The 25523-nt window shown below is 43.4% G+C and overlaps 1 pseudogene; it reads right to left on the reverse strand.

The window, feature by feature from the left end:
• Positions 1-20122: 20122 nt before the first annotated feature.
• On the reverse strand, positions 20123-21620 carry LOC136391439 (peptidyl-prolyl cis-trans isomerase FKBP9 pseudogene; annotated as a pseudogene).
• Between the last annotated feature and the right edge of the window lie 3903 nt (positions 21621-25523).

Raw genomic sequence — 25523 nt, forward strand, 5'->3', positions numbered from 1 at the left:
GGGGCGACGCTCTGCCCACCAGGGGGCGACGCTCTGCCCACCAGGGGGCGATGCTCTGCCCCTCCGGGGCATCGCTCTGTAGCAACCAGAGCCACTCTAGCGCCTGGGGCAGAGGCCAAGGAGCCATCCCCAGCGCCCGGGCCATCTTTGCTCCAATGGAGCCTCGCTGCGGGAGGGGAAGAGAAAGACAGAGAGGAAGAAGAGGGGGAGGGGTGGAGAAGCAGATTGGTGCTTCTCCTGTGTGCCCTGGCCGGGAATCGAACCCGGGACTTCTGCACGCCAGGCCGACGCTCTACCACTGAGCCAACCGGCCAGGGCTCAATCATTAGTTTTTCATTGCACATTGCGACACCTTAGCTGTTCATTGATTGCTTTCTCATATGTGCCTTGACCGCAGGCTTTCAGCAGACGGAGTAACCCCTTGCTCAAGCCAGCGACCTTGGGTCCAAGCTGGTGAGCTTTGCTCAAACCAGATGTGCCTGTGCTCAAGCTGGTGACCTTGGGGTCTCAAACCTGGGTCCTCGGCATCCCAGTCCGACGCTCTATCCACTGTGCCACCGCCTGGTCAGGCCCATGATGATTGTTCACTAGTCTATTGAAATGGAAAAAAATAAGGACCACTGGGTGATTTTTTTCCCCCCTGTAAGATTAAATTACTCAATTGAAAGAAATGTTCATTGAAAGATTAAAACTTTTCTATTTTACTTATTTTACCTTATTTATTTTTTTAGCATTACCACATATATTTTTAGTTTTAGAGGGATAACTGGTAGCAGCTATTAGTTGTCGCTGTTTCTAAGAGGTCTCACTTTGCAAAACAAGGTGTTGGTCTACGTTCTTTGTGGAATTTTCATATTCCTTGTGTTCCCCGAAGTGTGGGCAGCATGGCCCCGGCAGGGATCCTCAGGCTCACAGCCGGTGAGACAAGGGCTGCTCTTTACTGAAACACAGCTTCCGGCTACAGCTTCAGGGGCAGAGAGGAGGAAAGTTCACCTTCATTTCTTATTTTCAGTACAGCATTCTTGTCACAATGATGAATGAGAATCTAATTCAGACTTTGGTCCACCTTTGTTCAGTTTATGGAGGAAAAAGTTAAATGTCACCAGGACAAAGCAATCAAACAGACCTACAAATTGGAATATTCTACAAAATAACTGGTTTTGCCTTCTTGCTCTGGGGTTTGGTGTTCTCTACCTGAAAGATCTGCAGGGGTTCTTCACTACTTATGGCCTGTTTTGACTGAAAAGATCATGAAGCAGTTTCCCAAAACCAAGGTGGGCAGGACCCTGTTTGGAAGGCTGGCTCCCAAGTGCAGAATGTTTGGAGGTAGGAGAAAGGGGAGTCAGTGACCAGATGCCAGGGGAGCCGTGCAAAGAGAAGAGACCACATACCAGTAAGGCTGCCTTCCCAGGGAGACATGCCTGCACAGAAGTCGGGACATCAGACCAGACAGAATGCCGTGGACCAGCGCGGCTTAGTAATTGTCCAGGTGCTGAGTGAGAATGGTACGGAATGAAGAAATAAACTCAGAGAGAAAAAAGGATAGAATCAAGAGGTCTCTTTGCAACACAGGTAGCTTGCAAGAGCAAAGCAAAGACCTGCTCTGCTTTATTATATACAGCTAGTGCTCGACTTAAGAGCACAATTGGTTCCGACAAACTGGTCGTAACACAATTTGGTCGTAAGGTGAGTAGGCTATATGTACAGTACTGTGAAATGATGTTATAAAAATCTTTAAGTCATATTTTATCATAATTTTCTTTCATTATTGTTATATATCATAATTTTCTTTGTTCATTTTATGCCATTTGTATCATCTCTACACCATTTTGTTTTTTATTTTCACATTTGTCAGGTTTAAGTAAAACACTGCATTACCAGTACAACTGGTTTAATATTTGCAAAACATACACAATTACAAAATACAGATGCATACAAAAATATAAAATACAAGTGTAAAAAATACCATAGGAAACATTTTGATATGTTGCAAAACATATCAAAATTTATAAACACGTACAAAACATTTTACTGGCCGCTGGTGCTTGGCTGCAGATCGTTGATGTCGTCATCTGAGACAGGAGTTGGGGTAACTGGAGTTGGTTTTTTCATAAACATGTGCAATCACATTCACTTTCTTTCCTCCTTAGTACTTATTCATTGATTGCTTTCTCATATGTGCCTTGACCAGGGGATTACAGCAGAGCGAGTGGCCCCTTGTTCAAGCCAGTGACCTTGGGCTCAAATCAGCAACCATGGGGTCATGTCTATGATCCTATGCTCAAGCCAGCACCTGTGCACTCAAGCTGGTGAACCCATGGTCAAGTTGAATGAACCCACATTTATTTTTATATTGAGATCGATGGCCTTTCTTTCCTTCTTGGCAGGTTGAGATATAGACAAAGACAATTTTCTCTTGGTAGACATCTTGGGAGGGGTTTGATGAAAAATATCCAAGACACAAAACACAAATTGCTGTACCAAGTCTGGGATAACAGTTGAAATGGTGCACGCAGAGATGGTAGTGCTGCCGGAAGCTGGTCCGCACTGTTGTACACCCAGCTGGGCAACGCTTGCGCTGCCAGACATGGAGCAGTCGTGGCTAGCGATTGTGGTCATAAAGTCGAATGGTCGTAAGTTACATAGGTCGTAAGTTGATCAATATCTGTAGTGCAGAACCATATGCAAATAAAGAAGTCTCTGATACAAAGTCATACATCTCTAAGGAAACTGAAGGATTCTCCCAAGTGCGGAAAACCCTCCACCCTGCATAACTGAAATCAACCAACATCAGAACAAACAAAGGGTAAGAGGAAGGGCATGTAAATTGCCTCTAGCAACATAATCAAGCAAGTGAGGTGGGAGGATGGGATGAGTACAAATACTCAGCTTCTTAGTCAATATGGAGTTGTGAGAAAGAGCTTAACCTTTGGCTAAGCCTTAAACTGCAAGGACTTTGCCAGCTTGCAGCCTCCCACAGAGAACATCGACCATGATGCACGGGTCATGAGTGTTAACATTCCAATCAGCATTTAAAATAAGTCACTACGTGAGAAAATGTCATATGTCAGAAAATCCTACAATGTATATATGGGAAAAAAATACAACTTGATAGAAGTTACCCAGATTTGAAAACAATCTTAAATTTTTATATGGCAAAGTGGCAAAAGTGAGTTTTGAAATTCAGTTTTCTAAACTACTCATTATAATTAATGATTTTTGTCTTTTATGATGATAGAAAAATTGAAATTTCTTTTTGATCTTTCTCAAACAGTGACATTCTAAAAAGAAAATATATATTAAAATGTATTATAAAGTATATCAACAGTTAATTAATAAAAATAATGTTTTCTGGGGAAAAAAGAAAACCCCACAGAGAGCAACCCAAATGCATTTTCCCCCCAGCAAGAAATGCTTCTCTCTTTGGATTTTAACTGTCCAGAGACAAAATCCAAAATAAATGTGTCATGTCCAATCTAGAATACAGAGAAAAAGTGTGCATAAAGATATGTTTATCCCAGCTTTGTATTTTTTGTTTGTTTGTTTTGTGACAGAGAGAGGGACAGGCAGACAGGAAAGTAGAGATATAAGAAGCGTCAATGTCTAGGCTCCTTAGTCTCCTTAGTTGTTCATTGGTTGCCTTCCCATGTGTGCCTTAACTAGGGGAGGCGAGGGGAGGTGGCTATAGCAGAGTGAGTGACCCCTTGCTCAAGCCAGCAACCTTGGGCTTCAAACCAGCAACCTTCAGGGTCAAGCCAGCCACCATGGGGTCATGTCTATAATCTCATGCTCAAGCCAGCGACCCCGAGCTCAAGCCGGATGAGCCCAAGCTCAAGCCAGATGAATGAGTTCATGCTCAAACTGGCGACCTCGGGGCTTTGAACCTGGGTCCTCTGCATCCCAGTCTGCTGCTCTATCCACTGTGACACTGCCTGTCAGGCCCAGCTTTGTTTATAATGGAGGAATGGCTGAATATGTCAAGGTAGAAAACAGGTAAGTCCTAAGGCTGCAACAATAACTGTCACAAGGTTATGCAGCCACTGAAACTAGTGTTCCTGAAGAGCTTCTAATAACACTGAAAAATAGCTGTTATTAATATTAGGTTAAAAGATTTTAGTTACTCTAAAAATGTCTAGAAAAATTAAAAGCCAACACTCTCATTGCATCACATTGGCATAACGCTCAGGGCATTGTCCAAGCCCATGGAGGGCTGGCACCCAGGACTGTGCTCTGCTGACCCCCACCCAGCAGAGGCAGGAGCAGAATGCTCAGCAATTAATGCCTGGCTTCTCCTTCTCATGCGGGTGCTGGTCCCAGAGTCACATGACACACGCAGACCCATGAAGAGATTCTAACGAGACTCCCCATAGCACTATGGCGTGTGTTTGATTTTGAACAGAACACAGTCAAGACCCAGCCTATTCAAGAAAAACTTTTACCTCCCCCTTAACTGCCTAAAAGTATCTAGCTGGGGTGTGGAAGCTGGCCCAGAAAAGGAGCTATTAGCAGAGATAACTTTTTATCTGGAAGACCTGTCTGTACAGCAGGTCAAACATCTGCTCTTCTTACTGTCCTATAATTACCTGTCTGCCCTTGGAAGCCCCAAGCCCCACCCCATTCCTTAGCTCTGGCTGCCATATAGGCCTCAACTGTTCAATTGGTCCCTGGGTCTCATAATTTTATGGGGCTTGTAAAAAAAAATTAATAAACAGAGTGTTGGTCAAATGAGTTCGTAAATATGATATATGTGTTTGCTCGCTTGTGGTTTGTGTTGGGTGTGGGGGACGGACTGTGGGCAGGCAGGGTCGTTGTAGCCTAGGGTTTAGTTTTAAGACTGGGCTTTTCCCCACACCCTTGACTGATTGTATGATCTGGGTGGTGCACTCTCATGAGGAATCCAATTATGCCTCGGATAAGTGGCTTTGTATCAGAGACTTCCTTGTTTTTATTGATATATTGGATTAAGGGTTTTTGGTTTTCTACACTATAAAGTGGGACAGACCAGGAGCTGGCTCACACAGTTCCTGCTATCACAATTGCAGGGGCTTCCCTGATCCCTTGCCCTTCATGGGAAAAGCTGGTTTTCTGCTTTTCCCTTGTCTTCTTTTGTGGTTTGCCTGTCTTGGTGAGACACCAATAAATAGGATGGCCCACCATCCTCCGACTCCACCATTTCTTTATTGTCTGCCCGAATCCAATGGGAACCTGCATGTGAATGGCCACGATGGCGGCTCCTGGCCTTACACAGAGCCATTTTAAAATGGAGCCCACCTGCCTTGCATGTGTTGGTCTTAAAACCTTTGGTATGTTAAAACTGGGAAAAACAAACTGAACCGAACCTAAAGCAAGTGTAACAAGAAAGCAGGTATTAGGAATACTGGACTGATGGCTATTAGACTTTAGAATTTGTTTCATTATGTTATCTGCACCAATAGAAATGCCTCCCTTTTATTGATGCAATTGGTCTCCTTCTTCTTCTCATAAATACCCCTTGACTTTGTCTCCTAATCATAACACGGTTTGGGTTTCTGCCTAAAAATCAATTCTGCCTGAGTAGCTATCTTTTAAATTCAAATAAATGCTTATTGCCTCTCACTTTGGCCTGTGATTTTTAGAATAATGGGTCCCCATGAGTAATTAAATTTGTTTTTCTCCTGTTAATATGTCTTATGCCAATTTGATTGTTAGACCAGCTAAGGAACTTAGAAAGCTAACAGAAGAATTTTTCTTCCCTGACAATACATACTATATATTACAGTATAAATATTTAGCAGAGGAGTATAAAAGACACCCCCAATTTTGGTTAGATGGCCTGACAGTCTGAACCATAATTATTGAATAGTAAAATTTTGTCTAAATCTCTTAAAATAGTTTTTTTTTTTTCTCCAGTTCCCAAAGAGTGTGGTTAAACCAAATGAGCTGTAAGTCTCTCTTCATTGTAAAATTCTGTGACTTCAGTGGGACAACGTGTATACATGCAGAACAGGGGAGAGCCCAAGACTGAAAACCTACCTGCGTAAGCAGAGGTCAGGGAGAGACTGGAGAAAGCGGCGGGCTATTCTGTTACCAGAACAAGCAGGAATTCATGTTGTTTGTTGCCCTTTTTGCCAATTTTACAAGAGACAGGGACCAAGTAAGTATAAGAGCATCTTTAATTCAAATTGCAGCAACTTGAGAAGGCAGGGGACTTTTGTCCAAAAGAACTGCCTTAACACTCTCCTGGTGCTGCTGGGTTTTTTTGTTTTTTGGTGGGTTTTTTTTTTGTATTTTTCTGAAGCTGGAGACAGGGAGAGACAGTCAGACAGACTCCCGCATGCGCCCGACCGGGATCCACCCGGCACACCCACCAGGGGCGACGCTCTGCCCACCAGGGGGCGATGCTCTGCCCCTCCGGGGCGTTGCTCTGTCGCGACCAGAGTCACTCTAGCGCCTGGGGCAGAGGCCAAGGAGCCATCCCCAGAGCCCGGACCATCTTTGCTCCAATGGAGCCTTGGCTGCGGGAGGGGAAGAGAGAGAGAGAGAGGAAGGAGAGGGGGGTGGAGAAACAAATGGGCGCTTCTCCTATGTGCCCTGGCCGGGAATCGAACCCGAGTTCCCCCGCACGCCAGGCCGACGCTCTACCGCTGAGCCAACCAGCCAGGGCCTGCTGCTGGTTTTTATAGGGCTTCAGGGGTCGTTAGTAATGGTGTAAGGGGCAAAAAAAGTCTGTGCAGTTAGTCAGGTAACAGTATGCAGGAGGTGGGGGTTCAGTTGCAGGAATGTCTCCTCTGCAAGTTCTTCTGATGAAACACAGGCCCAGTTAGCATAGTCCTATCTGGTGTCCATGGTAAATTTTCAAGACAGCCGGGGTCAGGTGTCTCCCAGGAACAGCCAGGACTTGACGCCTCTGGGAATTAATTGCCTGGGAAAAGTTTCCCTATTTTCTTAGGTTACAAAGTAAAGATTTAAGATTGGTGAACTAAGTTCCTAATTAATTTAAACTTTTCACAGAAAATCCTGTGGCGAGGCTTTTATAAACAACCATTGTGATTTAAACTCCCTTAACAGTCAGGTCCTCCCCAATGTAAACTCCCAGCATCACCACCACCACCAACATTCCTACAAAGGTAAACTTTTCTCTGCATTTCAAAGTAAATGCCAAGGAGCCAGTAAGAGAGACTAGCAAGCAGATTAACTATTCCCTAATCCTTACATATCTCTTATTCATTACAACTAAAAAACTACTATTACTGAAGCCAAATTTCTCTCTCTTGGGCTCCCCTATCAGCTCCCGCGCAGTCATTAACAAAGTTGATGTGAGGTGTGTCTTGGATGGTGGCAAGAGGAAGTAGATATCCCCTATGCTTTTGGCAGGGGCTGAAGAAGTATATAGAGCAGGGTAGGACGGATGGGGGTACTGGTATGTGACTGATGCCGGGTAAGGGAAAACACCATACATGCTTGTCCAGGGCAGGGTAACAGCTTGTTTCAGGAACCAGAATGCCTGGGACACAGAAATGAACCAGACAGTCTGTGAGAGGATCTAAAGGACACAATCTCTGGTCTGGCCCAGATCTAGCTCATGAATCTGGCAGTGGTCACATCATGGAATAGTTTTTCCTCCACAGACAAGATACTTCATCTACCAAGAGCTTGTCTCAGACCCTTCCCTGTACCCCTGACAGGAACCCCACAGGGTAGAATCACAGCCCAGCGCCTGGCCGGAACACCCTCACCAAGCACCAGCCCTGAGAATGACAGTGCCTCACAGCCCGCTCCCAGGGGACCTCTGCTGCATATATTTCGTGACACTCCTTTCCTTTCCCTTCTCCCCACGCCCATATGCTTCCTCACTCTTTTTTGAACAAAGAATTGACTGAGTAAACAACAGGCACAAGCCAGCAACCATCAGACACAGGGTGGTTATGGGAAGATTAGCAGCTGTGTCCTGGGGTCATTTCCTGCTCTGCCACCAGCATTTTCAGGAGTATAAATGGAAGAGGGTGACTACTTCTTAAACCCCTTTTCAAGGGCACCTCCCTGCCTACCCTCAGGCCAGGAGGTTCAGCTGGGACAGATGCTCCTGTCCTTGTCCAGGTTGTGTCCAGAAACTGCTTCACCTTGGGCTGGAAGGATTGAGGCTTAGTCCTCTCATCAGTTCGTGACTTTTGCTTGTGATGATAAAGTCTGACCTCACCCTTATGTTGTAATCCAAAACACAACTACAATCCCTGAAAACAACCCTCCTCCTCAGAGCAAATTCTTCCTGCGGCTAATGAGTTAGGCATCATGACTGGCTTCTATGAGCAGGTACAGGTCTACTTGGCTCCATGTCCCCATCATGAGCCCAGGCTGGAACTCATAATAGGCGCTTAGCAAACATCTGGGAAATGATGTCTGTGAGCACGTCATGTACTTCCTCATAAAGAGTTTGGCCTGATTAAGTACTTGGGAATCCATCTCACACGTGAATTCACATTGAAACAAACAAACAAAAATTAAACAGCAAATAAAAGAAAAAAAAAAGCCAAGCAAAATTCTTACTTTTTCTTTTTATAATAACCACTTCGAGATTTTTTTTTTTAAATAACAAGTATCAATTTCTCCTGAAAATCCATCCATCAATTTTCTGACCCCTCTGGAATCTCCGCTGTGCTTGTCTGATGTCAGTAACACCATGGCTGTGGTGTACATCCCTCTGCAAGCTCTGCAGCTACCTGGATATTTTTAGGTTCCACCTTTATGTTCTCTTCTTTTACAACAATTATGGTAAAAGAGTCATAATAGAAAATTTGTCACTTTAACCATTTGAAGTGCACAGAACAGTGGCATTAAGGACATCACATTGGCCTGAACAGGAGGTGGTGCAGTGGATAGAGCGTTGGACTGGGATGCAGAGGACCCAGGTTTGAGACCCCGGGGTCGCCAGCTTGAGCGAGGGCTCATCTGGTTTGAGCAAAAGCTCACCAGCTTGGACCCAATGTTGCTGGCTTGAGCAAGGGGGTTACTCGGTTTGCTGTAGTCCCACGGTCAAGGCACATATAAGAAAGCAATCAATGAACAACTAAAGTGTCACAACAAAAAACTAATGATTGATGCTTCTCATCTCTCTTCGTTCCTGTCTCTCTGTCCCTATCTTCTATCTCTCTCTCTGACTCTCTCTCTGTCTCTGTAAAAAATAAATAAATAAATAAAAAATAAAAAAAGGACATCACATTGTGTTTTGGGGTTTTTTTATTTTTTTATTTTTTACAGGGACAGAGAAAGAGTCAGAGAGAGGAATAGACAGGGACAGAGAGAGATGAGAAGCATCAATCATCAGTTTTTCGTTGCAACACCTTAGTTGTTCATTGATTGCTCTCTCATATGTGCCTTGACCGCAGGCCTTCAGCAGACTAAGTAACCCCTTGCTCGAGCCAGCGACCTTGGGTCCAAGCTGGTGAGCTTTTTGCTCAAGCCAGATGAGCCCGCGCTCAAACTGGCTATCTCGGGGTCTCGAACCTGGGTCTTCAGCATACCAGTCCGACACTCTATCCACTGTGCCACCGCCTGGTCAGGCAGGACATCACATTGTTGTGCAACCATCACTACCATCCACCTCCAGATCTTTTTCTCATAGTGTAAGCTGAAATAATCATTTTACTCTTAATGAAGCCTTTCCACTTCCAAGCCCAAATCTCCCACCACTTTCTTGCTGTCACAGCCTGCCTGGCATCCAGCCGCTGTTTATGCACAAACAGCCCGGCCCTGTTCGCTTTTCTAGGGTGACCCCATCTAGGGTTTAGTAACATCGTGTGGACTCTGACGGGACCAAATGTAGCTTTATGATCTCAGGGACTTCTGTAGATATGTTTGCAAACATGTTTGTGCAAAAAAACCCTTCAGAATTCCCATTTTGTGTTCTGATTCTTCTTTAAAGGTGAGGGATCCAGATTTTAGAACCAATCAAAACTCCCAGAATTGCTCTCCTGCTCCCACCATAGAATCTCTGGGTACCTGGGATGCTGTTGTCCATATGAGGACCTCAGGCACCCAAGGCAGCCCAAGCTGGGACTTTGTAGCAAGGGGTAACCACAGCCCAGATGGCACACATATGCTACTAAAATTCCATGGCACATCCAAAAATATATTTTTTGCCAATCTGACAAAAAAGATGGGTATAATTTAGGTTCATTCACACTGGCTGGCTATTGTTGTGTTAGCTGTTGTCATTTTTTTTAATTCAGTGAGAGGAAGGAAGGCAGAGACAGACTCCTGCATGCGCCCGGACTGGGATCCACCCGGCAAGCCCACTAGGAGGCGATGTTCTGCCCATCTGGGGCCTTTGCTCTGTTGCGACCAGAGCCATTTTTTAGCACCTGAGGCAGAGGCCATAGAGCCATCCCCAGCGTCCAAGGCCAACTTGCTCCAATCAAGCCATGGCTGCAGGAGGGGGGAAAAAGACATAGAGAGAAAAGTAAAAGGGAGAGGGGTGGAGAATTAGATGGCAGCTTCTCCTGTGTGCCCTAACTGGGAATCGAACTCAGGACATCTACACAACAGGCAAACGCTCTTCCTCTGAGCCAACCAGCCAGGGCTGCATGTATTCTTTAAATGAAAAATTCAACTGGTAAGAATACAATAAAACAATGAATACAATGATGAGGTAATTAATGAGCATGCTCATATAATGGATTAAAGTCTGTGCTGTAGCATATGGGCCACAAAAGCATATCAATACACATTAATTGTCCACCTATACATAAAACTAAAACTTGCTATACTTAATGTAATTGTAACCATTTATTTCCATTAAAAACTTGTAAATATTTCAGTCAGTAGCTTTATGATAGGGATGACCTAAGAATACTTACATTTGTGTGTGTGTGTGTGTGTGTGTGTGTGTGTATACACACACACACACACACACACACACACACCAGCCAGGTGGGACAATATAAGGGCAGTTGGAGTTCTGGTAAATTCATGTATCTATCAATATATTTGAATATATTTATGAATATGCATATGTGTGATTTGTATGTCTGTGTATATACATACATATACATATATACATATATATATAATTCCATTCTATTACTTTAAAAGTGCTTATACAAACTCAGGAAGACTTTAATTATGTAAATTTATAAATTGTCAAATTATAATAGTTAAAAATTCATTTAATTATTGCATATGCTCTGAGATCACAAGATTTTCCTATAATGCTCAGAGACGATACATGCAAATAAAATACAATTAGGAGGGCATATTAGGTCTTTGGAAGGTCATTGGAAGGTTTGTCGACAATCAGCTGGTCACTGTATTTTCCATATATGACATCAGTGCATACGGCTACTATTTGAAGAACATAACTTCACTGGGTAGTAAGTTACTGAGAATGTAACCAAAAATGCAAGGTTGGCTGGCTGCCACATGGAAAGGCAAACTTCTGAGACCTGTGCTGGTGCAAAAGGAAAGAGGTTTATTCAGGTGCCATGGCCTGGGAGAAAGTTGGACTCCCATCTCAGAGATCATCTTCCCTTCCTGCTCAAACCCAGGGTTCTTACAAAGACAAGGAAGGGAACATTTATTTCTATCCAATTATCTTTCTAGCTTTTAGCACTTGGGCCCTGTCCATTCACCTTTCTAGCCTTGACACACTCAGTGTAAGAACCTCCCCCTGCACCAGCTTGGCCAGTGGGGGAGACTTCTGTTCCTACTGTTATTGAACTAATTGCATGTTCTCTTATATTATAATTTTTGAATAGGTCTTAACTCCTCTACCAGATCGTAAACATCAAAACCATAACTTTTTATTTCTAAAATGACCAAAACACTGTCTTGAATATTTGGCATGAATTGATTTTTAGAAATAAATGAACAAAGGAAATCTACAAGTTTATGGTTCCTTTATTTCTCTTATTAGGTACCTGAAAAATACTGTTAGCTAAGGAAGAAGAGAATTTAAGTTATAAAAGATGATCACTCCCAGCAGTGCCTCCAAAAAAAAAAAAAAAAAGATGATCACCACTGGACAAGTTTGTTGACAGAAAATCCTTGAAATAATTAAAATTTTCAACCAGAGAAAACCATCAGAAAACAAGTAAAAGTATTATCTCAGTATTTTTCAGATCTGCTAATAAAAATCCCTCTTTAGCATAACAAATTGATTAGGTAGTTAATATCAGGGAATTAGAAAGTTTGTCTCATCTGAAAAAATAGTGTTTTGAAGATCTTTCAGGGACTTAAAATAGAATTTGAGTCTATGCTGAGAACAGTGCCAAAATTAGTACCAAAATTAGTACTAACTAAAAGAGTGCTCGATACTTCCTGAAATAAATTCCTAATGTGTTAGTGGACTAACTGTAGGAGCAGAAATTATAAAGTGTTATGATGTGCAAATGAAGCATAGTAGTAAATATGCCTTTTCATAGGCCTGATAGAGTTGCAAAAGCAATGGAGAAAAAGGTCACTAAGGCCAACGATTAATTAATCTGCTCACAAAATCAAGGTTTTGTTTTCAGGGGACACTTAAAGTTACAAAAATCCACTGGATGAGATCATGCAGTTGACTTAGGTCACGCAGCTGTCACTGCTATAAAAACTATTTCAAGGACTTAATCAAAATGTGCCTCAGCAGCATCAGAATATTACTGAAAAGCCTTTATCTTTATTCTGGTTTGGAATTTATTTCATGAACACAGGAGGTCAGCCAAAACTAACTACTGGCCTTATAAATTGGAAATTTTTACATATAGTATTTAGTATTAGCCATTTCAGCAAATGTTTGCAATGCTAGCAAGAGTATATGAATGATTTAGAAAAATATAAATATGTATACTTCGTATAAATAAAATGCATGTATAACTTCATGTGAGATAGAAACAAGACTTGTCACTATAAAAACTACAATGTTATATTTTGTTTATTAAGAAATTAGGGTAAGGTGTTCTTTGGGAATAAGAAGACAATTCTGGCCCTGGCCGGTTGGCTCAGCGGTAGAGCGTCGGCCTGGCGTGCGGGGAACCCGGGTTCGATTCCCGGCCAGGGCACACAGGAGAAGTGCCCATTTGCTTCTCCACCCCCACCCCCCCTCCTTCCTCTCTGTCTCTCTCTTCCCCTCCCGCAGCCAAGGCTCCATTGGAGCAAAGATGGCCCGGGCGCTGGGGATGGCTCCTTGGCCTCTGCCCCAGGCGCTAGAATGGCTCTGGTCGCGGCAGAGCGACGCCCCGGAGGGGCAGAGCATCGCCCCCTGGTGGGCAGAGCGTCGCCCCTGGTGGGCATGCCGGGTAGATCCCGGTCGGGCGCATGCGGGAGTCTGTCTGACTGTCTCTCCCCGTTTCCAGCTTCAGAAAAATACAAAAAAAAAAAAAAAAAGAAGACAATTCTTCCATTATCAGAAAACCTGAACACAGAATAAGTAAATGTATTTTAATTTAGGTCCAGACGACCTTATCTTTTTACTCCATCTAGTAACGCTTCTATTAGTAGCCACCAGATGGCAGAAGACCATCAAATCACCTCAAAATATATATGAGTTACATAAACTGGCATTGTGGAAAAATGATTCCTCAGTTTTGCTTGGAATGATTCCCAAGTCCACTTTGGAAAGATAAAAGTGATTCTGGACAATATCATTTAAAGATTTTTGTCCTCAAAATTTAATCAGGTTCTAGAGGTTGAGAGTGATTTAAAGTGAACAATTCTCTTCCCCCACAAAGGAAACTATCTTAAACTGAATTAAAGTTTTATGCATGCACACAAAACATAAAAATTGCTTGAGAAAAGATAAAATTATTAGCTGCAAAATACCCAAAAGACTACTGCCTAAATAGCACAAACATTTTTGGTCAGATGTCTGTTTATCTTGACTTACTGGTAGAAATCACAGATGATTCATAGTTTAAGAATCAGCATTAACATAAGGATTCTATTTATTTATTTATTTATTTATTCATTTTTTTAGAGAGGAGAAGGAGAGAGAGAGAGAGAGAGAGAGAGCGCGCGCAGAGACAGAGAGAGAGAAGGGGGGAGGCGCTGGAAGCATCAACTCCCATATATGCCTTGACCAGGCAAGCCCAGGGTTTCGAACCGGCGACCTCAGCATTCCCAGGTCAATGCTTTATCCACTGCGCCACCACAGGTCAGGCAACATAAGGATTCTAAAAAAAAAAAGTTATATTTGTCAAGTTTTCATTGCTTTGTTCTTTTATGTATAGATCCATAAGAGTTTAGAGGTAATTTTTAAAATTTTTCATTTATAACTTAATTATAAATCATTTTTAAAAAACACTTCTTTTGTTTATTAGTAATCAATAACTTAGTAATAAGTTTAAAAGCTACAGCTAAATCTTGTATTTTAGACACTGAAATATAGGACTTTATGGGGGAAGGATATATACTTTAGAATGTATTCAATAGAGAAGCACATACTTCTGTTTTTAGTCTGTGATCTTGCCAAAGTGTTGCCCTTCTGTAAGATAGACTGGATCTTTTAAACAACAGTCTAGTTAACTCCATATACATACACTACTTAGTGTTCAAGTTTAAGCTGGGTAATTACCATAAAATAAGTTATTAATTTGCACTAAATTTTTCAGGTTTTCTTTATGTTTCTTATTGAAATTAGTTTATCTTATTAGAAAGACATATACTCTATAAAGCACATTATCTGAATTTAAAATCAGAAGGGTTTCCCAGATTAACATCTACTCAGATACCAAATACAAGCTGCCAATGGACATAATAAATAGTAACAAATATTTTTAATTCTTGATTACAGGGAATTCAGACAATGTTAAGGTTTCATTTCTTATAGCAGAACTGAATCACACTCCCTGATTACTTTCCACAAGCTACATGTGATCTGAGTCATAGTTACTGATTCTTTAAGGAATGATAGCCAAGAATGAAAAGCCAGTCTCTGCAAGTCCTGGACCATGAGCCAGATTATGACAAGTCTGTGGTCCATGGCAAGTCACATACAATACAAGTAAGTGCTTTGGGTACACATGCAAAGGATCCTCACATATAAAGAATGATTGCGTATTCTCCTTTTTCAGGGTGCAATAAATTTTCTCACTTAAAAACTTACTTTTAATATTCAATTCTCATCCACTTCTACTTGACTGCAGGCTCTTTTGGCATACAAATAAAGGAGTTGCTGTCCCTGCCTCTAGGAAGCTCATTCCTGTGATACTTTCTAGCACTTATATCTAGTAAGCTATAAAATATAATGGATGTATACTTAGTATCTAAATCCTAAACTTCATCTTTAGAGGAATAAAAATAAACTTGTAAAAAAATGTTCCAAATAGACCAAATTAAGTTGTAATTTTCAAAACAACATCTTTTCCTCACCAAAAGTTTTAAGAGCTTTACAAAGTTTTAGCTGACAGAAAATTATTTATTCTCTAACCATTTATATAAAATTACATGAAGGTTACATACCTTATGCATAGGGATGCGCATGACTTGGGGAGCAAATACGAAAGCACTGGGTGTCACGAGGAAACAGGAAAAGTGGACAGAGAAAATGAAAAGACTTGGAGCACAAAGGATTGACTCAGCAATTTAGAGGACAAGATAAATATAAACACAGTTGCAGAACAGCAAAAACAATAGAGGCTCAAGAAGGCTGAGGAAACTCCAAAAGACTGCGGTGATAACATGAAGAGAACAACATCCGCATCAGAGCAGTTCCTGAAGGAGGAGAGAATGAACACAAGATAGAGAACTTGTTTGAAGAAATCATAGCTGAAAACTTCTCTGAATGGATGAAGAAAAAAGTCACACAAATTCAAGAACAGAGAGCTTCAATAAAGATGATCCCAAAAAGGTCCACACCAAGACACATTATAATTAAAATGGCAAAGTGAAGAGACGCAGAAGAAGACTAAAAGCTGCAAGAGAAAAGCAATGAATTATCTACAAAGGATCCCCCATAAGACTGACATCTGACTTATCAACAGAAACACTTAAAGCCAATAGAAATATTCAAAATAATGCAAAACAAGAATACTAAGCATCACTCATCATGACAGAAATGCAAATTAATATTTGTGCAATGAGATATTACCTCAAAGCTGCTAGAATGGCTTTCATTAAGAAATCAACAAACAATAAGTGCTGGCGAGGATGTGGAGAAAAAGGAACCCTCTTGCACTGTGAAGACTTGTGCTGCCACTGTGGAAAATAGTATGGTGTCCTCAAAAAATTAAAAATGGAACTGCCTTATGGCCCAGCTATTTACTTCTAAGAATATATCCTAAGAAACCCAAAACATTAATTTTTAAAAAAGATATGCATCCCCATGTTGATGGCAGCATTGTGTACAATAACCAAGATCTGGAAACAGTCCAAGTGTCCATCAGTGGACAAATGGATAAAAACCTATGGTACATTTACACAATGGAATATTATGCAGCTGTGAAAAAGAAGGAAATCTTACCTTTTGCAAAGGCATGCCTGAACCTGGGGACTATTATGCTAAGTAAAATAAGCCAGGCAGAGAAAGACACATATCATATGATCTCACTTATACATGGAATCTAATGAACACAATAAACTGAGGAACAAAACAGAAACAGAGGTAGGGTCCCAGGGAACAGATGGACAGCTGTCAGAGAGAAGGTGGAAGAGGGGACAGGGCCAAATAAGGTGAAAGGATTGTGTAGTAATTCCCAGAGAGAAAGGGAGGAGGGAGGTGGGGTGGGTAAATGGGGTAAAATAGTGGTGAAAAGACACTTTGCATGGGGCATGAGGGCACAACATGGGGGTTGAGAGTGTTATATTGAGTGGGACACTTGAAACCATGTCAACACAATAAATTAAAAATAAAAATTAAAGAAAAATATTGAGATACGCTTTTTCACAACTATCGTGAGAGGAGCTTAAAGATTTACAGACTCAGAAGACAATCAGTATTAAAGTTGATTTCCCTTCTGGGAGTAGCAGGTCTTAGGAAAACTAATGTAAACATTGCCACAACTGTTAAAAAAATAGTAACTAGAAGTGGTCTGTCACTGGTTTGTATCTCCAAATGATTACATCATTCACTTGAGATAGACAAAAGAAATCTCTCAAATTCTACCTAACTCAGCCAATGTTCTCTAGGGGTACAGCATAACTTTGTCAATAGTAACTTTCTAATACATAAATCTTCTAATAAGTAAATAATCTTCATGTCACTTCATGTATATATTCAGAGCATAGTGTTAATGTACATATGTAATAAATAAATGTTATTTACAATGACTGACCTTCAAGAAGGTGAGTCTGCTGTTGTATAATTCATTGTGAAATTTTTCAGAAAAATGACATATATATATATAATGTTTATCAAGGAGGCAGGGTAACATAAAAAAAGTGTCTTTTGTCTTTATACCCTAATATATTTGAGCAATGAGAAATTTTTATAATTTTATTATAGATTATATAATATATATAGTTTTTAAAAGTTTGCATTAAATATATTACAATGCTGGGAAATAAGATTTGAAGTACATTTATAATTCTATTCAAAAACAAAAGCCTTAAACATAGGAAATATGGCTGGCATCCCATACTTGCTGTGGTAGCTTGCCCCCATATATAGGAATATATATGCATACATACGCATATATATATTCACGTGTACATAAACACACACATTAGCGATAATCGTAGCTATACCTCTGAAGCCCATTAACTCTGCTCTGCTTTGCAAACTTTAGTTAATTTAAACCCCACAACAACCCTAAATGGTGGCATTTTTTTTACTCTGATTTTATAGGTAAAGAAACAGAAGCTGTGATAAATTAAGTAAAATTATATAAAAAATTTTATATAACTAGTAAGTATTGACCCTGAGATTTGAAACCAAAACTGTATGACTTTTCCCACAGTGCTTCAAGGGCCCCTGCTTCTTAGTGGGAGAGTCCTGATACTGGACAACGAGGCAGCGGAAGAGCGTCTGACGCTGGGAAGGCATGAGACACAGAACTTCACCTACTTCCCACTCACTATGTGTCTGTGTGGTTATTCACACAGATATCTCATGACCTAAAAGACAGCTTCTACTAAGTCCTTCAAGACCCACTGTGCATTCCACGACGCCAAAATGTATGCCTTTTTCATAAGTGACAGCTCCACATAAAAAAATGCAAAAATTGAGGACTAAAGTTCTGGTAAAATGTATATGCATGTACAAACACTTACTGAGTTTTGCATTGAAGGCAAAAGTGAATAAAACTTGAGCACCACTCTCAAGGAGTTTGCATGGACATGTACACCTCATATGCTTTGGGCAATTATTTGCAGTGTAGTTTTGCAAAATATATTTTTCTGCAATGCGTGTACTAAGAGCACAATTTTGACAATTTTTATGTCAAGTCTTACATCCCTTTTGGTCAAAATGAGGATGTTGGATATTTACAGTAATAAAATATATAAATGTAACCCAAATGTCTAAACCTGAGAGTTGGTTTAATAAGTTGTTGTGACTATAAAATACTACATAAAGAATAGTGTATTAATAATATATTTATATTATCAAGTAATACAAAATCAATAAATAGATATACAGTATAGTTTTATTTTTGCAAGAAATAGTTATGTATATATATGAATACCTGCATATTTTTTTAGAATTTAACATGTTATATATGGAAATACCAGTTTTCCAACATTTAATTAAGTGAGCACATGACATTTTCATGGACTACCTCAGAGATAGATCAATATAAAACAGTTTAAATTAGTAAAATACAGCAGTTTCAGAAGGAAACTCATGGATTACTTCAGGGTGAGTGCCACCCCCAGTTGGGCACAGAGGGCAGAAAACAGCAAGGTGGTTACTGCATAACATGGGGGCAGTGTCCTTGTTTCCCTATGCAGAGCGAGTCCTCAGGTTGTAGGGCACCTCCTTCACCAGGAAAGAGATGGGCAGCAGAAATAGATCACGTTACTTAGGCTCACGTGTTAGGATGACATAGCCCCGTAGGCACCATGAGATACTCTGGCGCTTGGCTAGTCCACCATTCCTGTATGTATGTACTTGATCCAAAGCTTCAGTGCACTATGGGAGTAAGAGTGAAGCAGATAAAGTCATGTGGCAAACACAGAATCAGGGCCTCTATCCATGGTTCTAGATGGCTTTCGTTTGGTCCACTGATTTTCTTCTCAATCTCCAAGTACACAGACAATCAGGATACCACAGATGCATGGGACATGCATAACTAGAAAAGCATGTGTGGTCCCTGGCCAATTGGTTCAGCAGTAGAGCGCTGGCCCAGCGTGGGGATGTCCCAGGTTCAATTCCAGTCAAGCACACAGGAGAAGCAACCATCTGCTTCTTCACTCCTCCCTCTTCTCTCTCTCTCTTTCTCTTTCTCCTCTCTCTCTTCCCCTTCGTCAGGCATGGCTTGTATCGAGCATATTGGCCCTGGGTGCTCAGAATGGCTCCATGGCCTTGCCTCAGGCACTGAAATAGCTTGGTTGCTGAGCAATGGAGCAACACCCCAGATGGACAGAGTATCGCCCTGTAGGGATCTTGCCAAGTGGATCCAGGTCATGGTACATGCAGCAGTCTTTCTCTTTGCCTCCTCACCTCTAAGTAAAAGAAAAAAGAAAAGCACGAGTGTTTGTGTGTGTGTGTGTGTGTGTGTGTGTGTGTGTGTGTGTGTATCTGTGTGTGTAGCATGCTGGACACACCAAAAGCCACTGATGGGAGCTGGGCAACACCAGGACAAACTGTACAGGCTGCTGCAAAGTCCTCTGACACTTTCTGGAAATACCACTGGAATATGCCCTCCCTTTTTTCAGCCTATCTGTAAAACACAAGCAAGTTAAATTTTATTTTCCTAATCTTCTTTAGGTAGATAACCTGGACACATTTTCTTCTGTTCCCGCCAAGTTGGTTATAACTTGTGTAAGACACCATTTTCCTTTAATAACAAAAGTACCCAGAGTCCCACAGAACAATAGTTGGCCGTGTGGCCTTTTCAATATCCTACACAGCCCACGCTAAAGCACCCCACACTGAGGTTGTTTAACATCATTGGCATTCTCATCGTGTGTATCCACCCAGCCTGGACGGGGACCCACCACCACTTGCTGACAATTCGCCTTCTGAGAGACCCTCATTCCTCACAGCATGCTCTGTCAGAACATGGGCTTGGTGTCATGCGTAGAGTTGATGGTGTTTGGCCTCCTGGTCTTTGAGTTTAAACTCCTCTATCGTGACCCCACCATGCCCATTTGGTCCTGGCTGGTGAACAGATTCTTCACAATCACCTCAGCATCAAAAGCAGGAGCGAGTTTCCCTTTGCCCGAGGCCACCTGGGCATGAATATGCTCTGAGGACTCTTCCAAGAGGATTCCTCCATTGCCATCTTTGTCGGATTCTTCAAAGAGGTTGGAGGACACCTCCCCACTCCATATGAACATGTAGCCCTCAGGCAGGCCAGCCACCAGCTCCAGCAGCTCAACATCAAACAGCAACACGGCACAGCCAGACACTTCTCCATCCGCGCCAACCTCCCCATAGCCCGGTTGGGGCGGAATGACCACTGTGTTTCTCTCCAACACACATCTCTCAGAGACCCATATCCATTCCCAGCACGACTTACCCGGATCCCAAAGCAATGTTATATTATACATTCAGCCTAAATTCCACATGGAATCCAGCGAGGTCTCATGCAGAAGCGAGGCGCTGTGGTGATACTTGAGGTAACCGCCCTTCTTACTCAGCACTGAGCAGTCAGGGGCCTGTAGTGCGAGGTGATACTGATGGAGGGGAAGGACTGTGGAAGTCGATCACATGGATGTCAAACGCCAGCACAGCCGAGCCAGGAATAACCTCTCTCTCTTCCTGCTCCTACCCCAGGTGAGGGCGGACCACAGTACAATGATTCTGTTCGATACAAACGCCAAGTCAACCCTCATCCATCTTAGCGATCATGATCACGTAGCCCGGCCCAATGCTCGTGTCAAAGGTGCAGTTCCGAGAGTAGCTGGAGTCAGAGAAGGTGCAGTTCCGAGAGTAGCTGGAGTCAGAGAAGGTGCAGTTCCGAGAGTAGCTGGAGTCAGAGAAGGTGCAGTTCCGAGAGTAGCTGGAGTCAGAGAAGGTGCGGCCCAGCAATGCGCCGTGGTACCGATGACTGAGAAAGTCCACGCTCGATTTTGTCGCTCACAGTTTTCAGGTACTACCTTAATCTCAATTGAAATGCCATCCTTGTGACGGTGAAGATTCAGTAATGCCGCATTGCACTTCAGAAATGCCTGTCCAGGAATATTCTTCCCGGGACTGTCTGCTCCGTGGGCCAGAAAGGGAGGAATGGCGATGACGCGTCCCCCTCTACACACACCCCCAGCAGCCCTTCATCCATTCCGGGAGTCGGCCAGCCAATTCCCACATAGCTGTCATGTATTGGTGCGATTATGACTCGAATGCAGCTGAGCCCCGTTCAAGAATGTCCTGATGTCCTGATACCTTACGCAATGAAACACTGTATGGTCCGAGGGCAATTCGGGGGCTTGAAGTGATTGTGAATCTGAACTTGATCCTCAGAATTCCAAATACCCATCAGAAGTACATCAAAATGAAATGCTGAATTTGGAGGGATCAAATCCACTGAAAACGAACTTGCAACCAACACAGAATCAGGGCCTCTATCCATGGTTCTAGATGGCTTTCGTTTGGTCCACTGATTTTCTTCTCAATCTCCAAGTACACAGACAATCAGGATACCACAGATGCATGGGACATGCATAACTAGAAAAGCATGTGTGGTCCCTGGCCAATTGGTTCAGCAGTAGAGCGCTGGCCCAGCGTGGGGATGTCCCAGGTTCAATTCCAGTCAAGCACACAGGAGAAGCAACCATCTGCTTCTTCACTCCTCCCTCTTCTCTCTCTCTCTTTCTCTTTCTCCTCTCTCTCTTCCCCTTCGTCAGGCATGGCTTGTATCGAGCATATTGGCCCTGGGTGCTCAGAATGGCTCCATGGCCTCGCCTCAGGCACTGAAATAGCTTGGTTGCTGAGCAATGGAGCAACACCCCAGATGGACAGAGTATGTCCCCACGTAATGGTAGTCTGGAAGTCTCCGCTGCACAAGGTGAGCTGAGCAATGGAGCAACACCCCAGATGGACAGAGTATGTCCCCACGTAATGGTAGTCCTGAAGTCTCCGCTGCGCAAGGTGAGCGGGCACTCATCACACAGGAAGCGCCATTAGATCTGCGGGTCTACGTGGGCTCCCAGGCCCAGGCCAGCTATGGGCACTGCCGGCCGGGTCACCCTGAGCAGCAGCAGGAGCAGCAGCTGACAGTCTGAAGCCCTGAAGGCCATCAGGGGCTGCAAGAAGAGGAGCAGAGGAAGCATTCCAGTGCTTTATCCACTACTGCACCACCACCTGTCTGGCTGGGAGCACAGACAGGGATGGGAGTGAAGACTGCAGGGCGCCTGGAGCTCCAGGTCCAGCAGCTCATGCGTGGGGCCTGGGAGCAGCAGCAGTTGCAAACGTGGAAAAGCATAATATTGTACCATTTTAATTTAAGAGATAAGTCTGGAAAGATATTTACCAAACTCCTTATAGCAATTATATCTCTGGTTGATGACATTATAGGACATTCTTATTGTCTTCTGTGTGCTTACTTATACTCTTTACTTTAAAATTGTTCATGTAATAAAAACTTACTTTCGAAGCCCTGGCCGGTTGGCTCAGTGGTAGAGTGTCGTCCTGGCGTATAGAAGTCCCGGGTTCGATTTCCGGTCAGGGCACAGGAGAAGCGCCCATCTGCTTCTCCACCCCTCCCCCTCTCCTTCCTCTCTGTCTCTCTCTTCCCCTCCCGCAGCCGAGGCTCCATTGGAGCAAAGATGGCCCGGGCGCTGGGGATGGCTCCTTGGCCTCTGCCCCAGGCGCTAGAGTGGCTCTGGTCGCGGCAGAGCGACGCCCCTGAGGGGCAGAGCATCGCCCCCTGGTGGGCAGAGCGTCGCCTCAATTCTTATTCCCAAATTCAGTTTAAGAAAGTAGAAAGGAGGTAGTGTAATTATCAAGAAAAAATTATCACAAGAACATGCACAGGACAAATGATGACCAGTGCTTTTTGAATGCCAACACTCATGATAGAACAAGCAAGAATTCAGTTGTTCAAGTTTTTTTGGATGGGGGTACCTAATAATATTTTTGAAAAGTTTTGTGTCATTAAGGTCATCAGTTTTTATTATAAAATTATGTAAGCAGAAGTTATATTCCCTTATAAATATAAAGCACAGTGGAGAAAGCCTTGGAAGTCTTTAAAATAAAGAAGAACTGGGTTCAAATGCTGACTCAATCTTTTATACTTCTGTGAACTTGGACAACCCACTTAACATCACCTCTCCAAACTGTGAAATGAGGAAAATGGGGTCAATGCATGCCTGAACACACTAGTACACAATACATGGCAGCTGTTACTGTTTTTCTGATTACTTTTGGATTTTACCTAACTATGGGAACGGCAATGTTCCACATTAAAGCAGAAAGACATATGGATAAACACATTAAATGGTGCAAGAGACAGCCTTTAAGCATAACCTGCCATATTTGTATTAAATGGAAACGGATTCTTGGAAACGGATTCTTTCAGTCACTTAGTAAATATCAGCAGATCAGATTAAGGCTCCACGTGGGCTCCTCAGAAAATTTCACACCTGACTGTGAAGGCTGGCAGCTAGCACGGCCATGGAGAAAGTGCACCTGACTACAAGCCTCACAGAGAAGCCAAGGAGGCCCAGAAGAAGGCGGCCACATCTAAGCAGGGTCTGGGTGGCTCCGACACAGGCTTTGAGCAGTCACTGGCCTCCTGGAGCGCAGGGAAGGCTCCAAAGTGCCCGTTGAGCTGGCGGCCAGACAGTGTGAGGTCTGGCGGAAGAGGCCGGGGCAGTCTGAAACAGACCCGCTGAAGGGCCCTCAGGCACCAAACATCTGCTCCCCACCGCTGGAGGTCTCACGTGCTAAGAGATCATGAAGGGGATGTCCCGTGGTGAGGCCCCGCCCCTTGCCCTTTGATCATTCCCTTCCCAATTGCTAGACTCCGGCATGGGCCTTTCACCACCCACTGGACTTGGGCACGCACCTTTCACCATGCGCTAGACTTGGGCACGCACCTTTCACCGCGCGCTAGACTTGGGCACGCACCATTCACCGCGCCCTAGATTTGGGCACGCACCATTCAGCGCGCGCTTGACTTGGGCACGCACCATTCACCGTTGTCGTTTCCAAGGAGACATCAGAAGCTCCTGGCTGATGTATACTTCAGTGCGTGCTAGAGCTCCAGAGGAGTAGGAAGTAAAGGAGAATCTCTCCCAGCTTCCTTTCTATTTGTGGGTTCGCTTGGCGCACAACTGGTTCGAGATGGGCCTTTGGCTTTCTAAGATTTTTCTGTCATTCCGCCGCCCCCGTCCCTTGCGTCCCTTGCCTGGTGGCCATCGCCCAGTGGCTTTCCGCCGCCACAGTGATGATGCTCCGCCTGGCCGGGTCCACCCTGCTGTTCCTGCACACGCCGTGAGCCCTCGTCCCCGGCTCTTCCACCAGCGTCGTGCACCTCTACCATGTAGCTTTTATATCAAGCCTAGAAGACACTATCCTCACTCGCAGACTTCGCGCTTCCCTCTGGGGGTCCTCCCCTTGGTGAACTGGGAAGACCCTTCAAAGAAGCCTGTGCAGCCTCCTCGCATTATCCTAAAGTTTCGAAGGTCGACAACCGTCTTTATCCCTCCTCCAGCGCGGGCATTTTCTCTGCCAAGTCTACCTCTTAAGCCGGTAGTCAAGGATGTAAAGCTGGTCCCATCCGGTTCCACCTCACAGCCTTGCCCACAGCAGATGGAAGTGAAGACCCCAGAAGAGCTCCCCAAAGTGATGGCAAAGAATGAAGAGGATCGGGAAGAGAGTAACAGACATCAGACATCTCCACAACCAGGAGAATCTTCTCCGGTTTTTCCTAAAATCAAAGGCCTCACCAGTCTCAGTGTTAAGCCTAACCCGGAGGGACCCGAAACATTGAAGACCCGAACAAAGTCTATCGATTACACACCAAAGCTTTATTGTCTAGCTTGGCCAAGCAGCGGCAACTCCAAACAGAAATCTGAGGGAGAACGTGCCGGCCCTTTGTTCTACTTAGTTTTTATAGTTTTGTAAGTGGGAAGTACAGAAGCAAAAATTGTAATTAGGAGCCCCTTACCACTATTGGTTATAGTCATATGTCCTTTTACATGATAGGACCACGTTCAATTTGCAAGCCATACATTATTTTGGAGAAAACAAAATTTACAAGTCAACACTGTAAGGTATTTTTCCCCGCTGAGAAGGAAGGAAGAGGGCTTGGAGCCACAAAGTGTGTAATAATAAAAGGCTTTATTGAGTACAGAGCGCGCATCCCCCCCCCCCCCCCCCCCCCCCCCGCGAGGTTCCCTGGCCTCGAGGAAAGATGGAGGCCAGGGAAGCCACACGGATTAAACCGCATGGGAGATATTTAAAGGGGTCCCTCTAGGGAAGTCAAGCTAACATGACGTGGTGAAATCCCACTGGCTGGTAGACAGTCGCT

The sequence above is a fragment of the Saccopteryx leptura genome, chromosome 2 (genome assembly GCF_036850995.1).
Source record: "Saccopteryx leptura isolate mSacLep1 chromosome 2, mSacLep1_pri_phased_curated, whole genome shotgun sequence".
NCBI lineage: Eukaryota > Metazoa > Chordata > Mammalia > Chiroptera > Emballonuridae > Saccopteryx > Saccopteryx leptura.